Genomic DNA, 8,246 nt, shown 5'->3' on the forward strand with positions numbered 1-8,246 from the left:
GAATTCAAGAATTCTAATAATTATATTTTTGATTAAATTTATAAACCCAATAATTAAGAAAATTGGATTTTAGATTAATAATTTATTATCATTCTAATTAATTAAGGAACTCAGTTTTAGAGTTATAATTAATTATTATAATTAGTTAAGGAATTCAGATTTTAAAATAATAATTAATTATGATTGATTATTATTAATTAAGGAATTAAAATAATGATAATAATTAAATATTAAAATTTATTTATGAAACAAATACTAATATATCAATACATTCATATACAACAATTAAGAATAAAGATAAAATATATTATAAAATTCTAGATTAAGAATTATAGAATTTAATATATACCTATCCTATAGGTTATTTGAAAATTAAGCAAGAAAAAATATACATGTTTATATTTACAACACATTTATAATATTTTATAAATATTGATTACATTAAGTACATATTAAAATATCAAATATTAAAATATATTTAATAAACTAATATAGAAATTGGATGAATACATACATTTAATTTATGACTTAACTAATATATTGATTATTTATATGAATATATTGAGAAATTAAGAAAAAGTCAACAATAAATAGAAACAAAATAAAGAAAGAAAACATTCATTATTATTTATTATTATTAACACTAATTTATAATTAAAGAATTTTAATAACTCTTTATTATATTTATCAAGAATTAAGAAAATCAATTAATTTAATAATTAATAAATTTATAATTTTAGAATTTTAAGTAATTTATCTATATATAATTAATTATTTAATTATCAATCATGTTACATATTTGGATATATAATTACATATTTCGGTCTTGTGTTGATTGATATTAAGAGATATTTGAGTGATGAGTAAAATCGCAATTATTTGTTTTGGGTTATACACATATAGAATTTATACGATTTGGATACATAAAACAACATTCAGATTTTTAGTATTAATAGCAAATTCAAAATTTGGTACAATTTTAAGCACACTTAAATTTATAATTATGCGATTGTTAGTCGGCCAAAGGAAGATTAATAATTAGTCGGATTACAAATTTAAATAATGTACAAATTATTAATTTTTAAATCATATTTATTTTATAATATTAAGACGGTTGTGTTTGTAACTATGCGGTTATTAATCGGACAAAATGAAGTTTAATAATTGATCGAGTTACAAATTTAAAGTATATACATAATTTATTAATTTATTGAATCAATTAATTGAAGCAACATCCCACCAAAGTAGGCTTTCTTGCGTAGGTTAATATGTTTTATAAATTAAGAAGGTAGTGTGTATGTAATTCATGCGGTTATTTATTCGGTCCAAAAGAAAATAAATAATTGGTCAGAATAACATTATGCACATGTGGTAATAAATATGTAACAATTATTCGGTGTGCCATGTGAATAATTGGACTATCCAAAGATAATCAATTATTTGATGGGACATTTTTAATATTACAAAAGAGTACCATTTGCAAGTTAATATTTAATGTTCAAAGACTAAATATTAATGTTGTGTTTTTTGTATCTTATGATGAGACGTACCAATATTTTAAATTTATGTGATTATTATTTTTTTGTTAGTATGCTTGTTCATTTATTTTATCATCTAATTAAGTTAATATTTCTGCTTATACGGGTTTTTTTTCAATATTTTAAGTTCATTTTATATGATAAAGTTTTAAGATGTATCTAGAATTGATTAGTTTTTAGAATTATATCTAAAATAGTTAAAATTGCTAAGAGTATTATTAGAATAAAGATTTCATAAGAAATACACCATAATATATGTTTTATTTTGTTCAAAATAAAATGCATTAAAGTTAGAGTTATACTAATGTATTCTCATGCATTTAATTTGGATTTTCTTATTCACACTTAAGTTAATTGATGTGAATTGTAGTTGTCTAAAGGGAAACTTAATCTCTATATGAACTCACATCATATTGTGTGTAAGAAAAATAAAATATTGAAACAAAAATAACATAAATAGTGTCCACTTAGCAAATACCTTAATATATAATAAAGAAATAAAGTTCTAATAATTACAGATGTTGCACCTAAAAGAAAATTACTAAAGAAAGTGATGCATAAAAGAATACATATTACAATTTATTTTTGTTTGTTCTAAGAATAATTTAATTTCGTTACTCATACACATTTGGTGGTAAAATTCAGTATTACTATCTAAAATAAATGTGTTAATGTACGGTTGTGTTTGTTGTCAAAAGTCAATTGATGGGAAAGAAACATCAGCGTGGGCATTGACACTTCATATCGTTTTTTTGAGAAATGTCTTACGCAATTAATTCATATTAAAGATGAAGAAATAAAGAACTATTTCAGATACTCTTTATTTGGAAACAAAAACTTTTGAAATATCTCCATATAATTAATTTATTTGGAGAAATAAATTAAAAATTACAACTTATATACAAAAACTAAAACAACTAGTGAATTCTTTTGAGGATTTCCAATTAAGGTTAGACTTTATAGGTCTAAAGAAATAAACTAGACTAAAGAATTGTTAGATGTTAATTGTTGAATATTCTAAAAGAACTAGAGACAAATTTAGTCTCATAAGTACTTCAAGATTAGACTTAAAATTAAATAAATACAAAGACTCCTTAAATAAGAGTCTAATGTATGTTCAAGAATATATGCATCAAGAAATTTAGTATATTTATGATGTTGGACAAATACTTAAAGGATCATAGTTTGGATCATTAAAATGCAACCAAACAAGTAATGTATCATTTTAAGAACAAAACATTACATACTCAAGGAGTGAAATCGAATCGGATCATTTGTTATTTTGATTCGAATTTTGTTAGATACCAAAACAGTCAGAAATTTGTGCCACATAATTTTAGTTTAATTATTAGCTGAAAGAATTAATTCTTGTAAAAGTGTTAAATAGACACTCGAATTATTTCAATATGATGATATAAATTTTTTAGGTGTTTTGTGGCATCTAATTAAAGAATCTAACTGCAAAATTTTGTCACGGGTTAGCAAATTATGAATGATATAGAAAGAATACTAAAGATATTATGTGACAATAATCTATAGTTCTTTTACTTTAAGAGTAATATGAGTTCGACTAAGTCGAACTTTTTGGAAAATAAAGAATTTAGAATATTTACTTATCTATTGAGCATATTTGGATAAACTCTAAAATTACGGATCAATTATCAAAATATTTGATATCCGATGTATTTCATGAACATATTGTTCATATGAATATTGCATATTTAGATGGTATACAGTTTTAGCGGGAGTTTGTATTGTGATGCTTGTATATATATATAATTTGGAATTTATGTGCACATTAAATATTCATTTTATAAAGAAATTAAAGATTTAATTTTTTAAAATTCAAGATTATAAAGTTATTCAGATTGATCTCTATAAAAAATAAATGAGGATCAGTTGGTATTAGACATGTTAAAGATCACACTACATATTAATCCACACTACACACTCATATTTGATCTATGTCATTTGATTGTATTGACATATGTGACTATTGATGATTTAATTACGAATTAATATAACAAAAATCGTTTTAATCTTATGTTGATATAATTGATGGACGAGATTGATATAGATATTTTTGGAAATGATCACAATATTTTGAGCTCTTAAAGTTATAATATACAATTGAAGAAAATATATAATCAAATTTAACAAGACAAATATACTCCATTTAAAAAAATTTAATAAAAAGATTATTAATTTCATTTTTTATATTACAAAAAATAAAATAAAAATATTACAAAAATATTATAAAGAAAAATAAATAAAAAGAGATAAATAAATAAATTAATAAATAAAAAATAAGAGAGAGAAATTAATTAATTAACTAATTAATTAATAAAAAAAAGGAATGAGAGAGAAAAAATGAATATTTAATTAATAAATATATGGATTTAAAAAAAAAAATAATTAACTCTATTTATTGATATAGGTTAAATGAACTAATTTTTCCTATTAAATATGAACTTTTATTAGTTCATATGTTTAATTGAGTTCGTTGTAACAAATTTCGAAATAAGTTTTTTTTTCTTTTAATTATATATTAATAAATTCATCAAATAATATTGAAAACATAATCTCAATTACTAATAAAAAAAATCTTTTTAAACTTTAAAATAAATGATAGATATTTAAAATATTTATTTGGTATTTGATTATAACGATTATATCCACGTTAATTTTTATCGTCTTACTCTTTATTTTAATATATTTAATTAAGTTTTATAAATTTTAACATATTTAATTAATTTTTCATTTCAAGAAAATTCTTTTCTATATTTATTTTTTTTAATCTAGAAAAGAGAAATTTCATGAAACATGTTTGCATTTATTTAAAGTGAGATTGAGCGAATACATTATTTTTTATAGTATAAAAAATTATGACTTAATATTAATATTCATTTCATTGACAAGACATAAATATCAAATGTTAAATGGGTGTAATTTCCACTTTCTTAACTAATTTGCTATATTTACAAGAATATATGTTTACATTAATGTGGTTGAGAAAATAGATTAATCAATTTAATTTTGTATTATTTTATTCATCCATATCTATTATTTTTAAATTAAAGACTATTTATTTTCTCAAAAATTAAAATAATATATCTATATTTAAAACTAATTGAATTATAGTATATATTATTCTTTGTCATAAATTAATTTAATTATTAAGTATTATATCAAACTAAATAAAATATATTTTAAGTAAATACAATTAGAAATTACCTGTCCAATTCCTTTTCTAGGTTTTTATTTTGTCACTCAATTTTTATTTTGAAAGGTTAAAGTTATTATTATTTTTTCACTCAAATATACCCCATTTGATTTTGTCCATTCAACTTTAAAAATTATTCGATTTTTCCTCCAAGGCCCATTTGATTTGAGTTATATAAATTTTATCCAAATAAATTATTATCTCGTCATGAACTAAATTCTATCAAATTATTATCTCGTCTTGAACTAAATTTTATCAAATTATTAAAATTAAGGGGGTAAACAAACCAGTTTGCACATTTAAATTGTTGATGTGAGTTTGTTTGATTCGTTTTGATTAGTTAAAAGATCGATTAGGTGAGTTCCTTCCATCTTCAAGTTTTTTTTTTTTTTTTTTTTTTTTTTTTGAGAACGCTGGGTTCCGCTGCTCCTATGGAGTGCGACTAATCCCCGCGGGTTAAGTACATAGCCCGCAAACATACTTAACCAATTAACCAGGCGCAGAACTTGCCGCCTGACGGGCTCGAACCCAGGACCTCATGGAGGCCTGGGGGATATCCACCTCTTGTTGCCACTAGGCTAGAAGAGGGGATAAAAAATGGGGCAAAGGATTAAGTATGTAGCCCGCAAACACACTTAATCATTTAACCAGGCGCAGAACTTGCCGCCTGACGGGCTCGAACCCAGGAACTTAGGGTTGGTATCCACCTCTTCAAGTTTAACTAAGACATAGACGAGACGCTTCCCTAACCAACGCTTATATCAGATTCTATCCAAACTTTTGAGTGCTACTTAGTATTAGTATCGATAAAAGGTCTGAAAAATATAAAAATATCAAATTTTAAGTATTTGTACCTTATCAAAATATGGTGGAAGTCTGGAATATTCATTTATGACCTTGTGCAATTTGTACAACTAGATGTACATACAATTCGTATTGAATTAGTTGCCTCACAAAGATCTCTTATCTCGGTTTCTTATTTTGGTTGCTGGAGAAATTACTAAACGTTTAACATTCTCTCACACTTCGCGTCAATGAGATTTTTTGAGAAAAAAATAAATAAATATGTTTTGGCAATATGAATATTAAATAATAATAATAAAGTACTATGACACTTTGAATTTATATGAGAGAGCATTGCTTTTTGAAAAAAGATATTAAATTAGGTACGGAGAGAATAGTATAAGTTAAAGACTATTTCTAATTTTCTTATCTATTATGAGTCAAGTTTAGTATCACACCATTTTTGTTTTTATACAGCAAACCTATAATAATATTTTTGTTATGGAATAGTATGAAAACAAAATTATTTTAATTTTATTTTTATATGATGGGATAAAAAGAAACTTTGATATTGCTGAATCACTAAAAAAAATTAATATATTAAAATTTTAATAAAATAAATACTCAAAATTAACTGCAATCTAAAATAAACATTAACTACATCCAATATCAGGCTATAAATTTATTCAAAATCAGCTGTCACAAAAAAAAAAACATTAAAAAACATTGTCATAAAATATGCATAATATTAGAGAGCGTAATTGGTCCGGTTTAGTTAAGTTATTCAACAAATGTGTGGTTTCAGATTTACTTTAGGACTGAAGTGAACTTAAGTTCATGAAAAAAAAATAAAAATATTTTATTTTATAAATCTATTTTTACGGTAGAGAGGAAGTGAAAAAACTCCTTCAACTTCTACCCCATCTCCATGTTCATTTTCCCAATATACTCTACTTTCCTTCAATTTTCTCATAATACTCCATTTTTCCTCTTTAACTTATTAAAATATTAATTTTATAATATATTATATATATAGTTAAAATTAAAATTTCTAAACTAAATAATTAAAATTAAATTTATATATATATATATATATATATTTATATAATTAAAATTAAATATTCTAAATTAAATAATACAAATTAACTTAAATATTATAAGTTATATAATATTAAAATAAAATATATTACATAAATATAAAAAAAAAATGCATTTAATAGAAAATAAAATAAATAAGTAGACATTAAATATTAATGACGACCATGTTAAAGCCAGTGTGAACCGTGTCTGGTATGTCTTTCTTATCTGCATCGTCCACAAACTATCATTTTTCTAGTATTATCTATTTTTGTTCGAATATGACGCGAGCTTTGACCTCGCTCACCAAGTTTGATTGTTTTTCTCAAGTTTGAACGAGAGTCAGTGAATATGTTCAATATGCTTGATTATGAATTGAATTAAACACGAATTTTCACATTTTACTAAGCGAAATCTATTGTTTTCCATCTCGATTGTATGTCAAACAACCTGCCAATAATGGCAGAGCTATAAAGTGTGCTGCGGTGGGTGGTTCAGGGTAAACTTTTAAAATTATATATATATATAAAAGTATTTGTTTGTGTTGGCAAACTATCTATCTGATAGGTCAGATGATAAAACCCTTAATTATATAAATAGTGATATTATTATTATTATTATAAATTAAGCTAATATTTAATTAATAATTATATTCTTCTTTAATAATAATTATTAATATTTTATTTTATATAAATAATATTTTCTAATATACAAATATTTATAATAATACATAAATTTTAATTAATATATAAATAATATTTATTTATATAATTATCTAACTTAACCTATAAGGAATTAATAAAATTATATATTTTAAAATTATATTTATATGATAATTATATATATATATATTATTTTTTTTTATTAATTTTAATATAATTAATAATACAATTTACTTATAAAATAAATATTAAAATATATAAATATAAGGGTAAATTAGTCTTTTATATTTTTTTAATTTAAACTATTTTAAAAATTTATAAAAAAATATAAATTAATATTCAAAGTAAATTAAAATAATTATATTAATTTGGTTCGGTTATTTAAATAAAATATTTTATTTATTTATTCAAAACGGTTTATAGACATTAATATTATATAATCGTCTTCTCGAGTGTCTACTAATATGTTTTTGACAACAATTTTGTGTTTTTGTTTTATTTTTATGTTTTGTTTTTTTTCTATATTTTTACCAAACTATAATGAAATCCACTAAATAAACTTTCATATTATTTTTTTAGAACGTTGGGTTTCGTTGCTCCTTAAGAGTACGACTAATCCGCATATAACTTGTCGTCTAACGGGTTCGAACTCAGGACCTCAGAGAGGCCTGAGTATATCCACCTCTTGTTGCCTCTAGGTTAGAAGAGAGGATAAAAAATGAGACAACGTATTAAGTTTAAATGTATAAATTTGTTTTTTAAATTGAGTGATCTTATTAATTTTTAAATTTCGTATATTTATTTTATTTTAGTAAGGATATTCGTGAAACGATTGATATGTTCAATTAATACCCGTAATAGTGTAATACATATAATCTTTATAACCCAGGAAAAAAAATTAATGTATTCGCTCTTGCATGCCACAATATGTGAATATGGAAAATCATTCAAATTCCATTTTCC

Source organism: Impatiens glandulifera, chromosome 1, assembly GCF_907164915.1.
Source record: "Impatiens glandulifera chromosome 1, dImpGla2.1, whole genome shotgun sequence".
Lineage (NCBI taxonomy): Eukaryota > Viridiplantae > Streptophyta > Magnoliopsida > Ericales > Balsaminaceae > Impatiens > Impatiens glandulifera.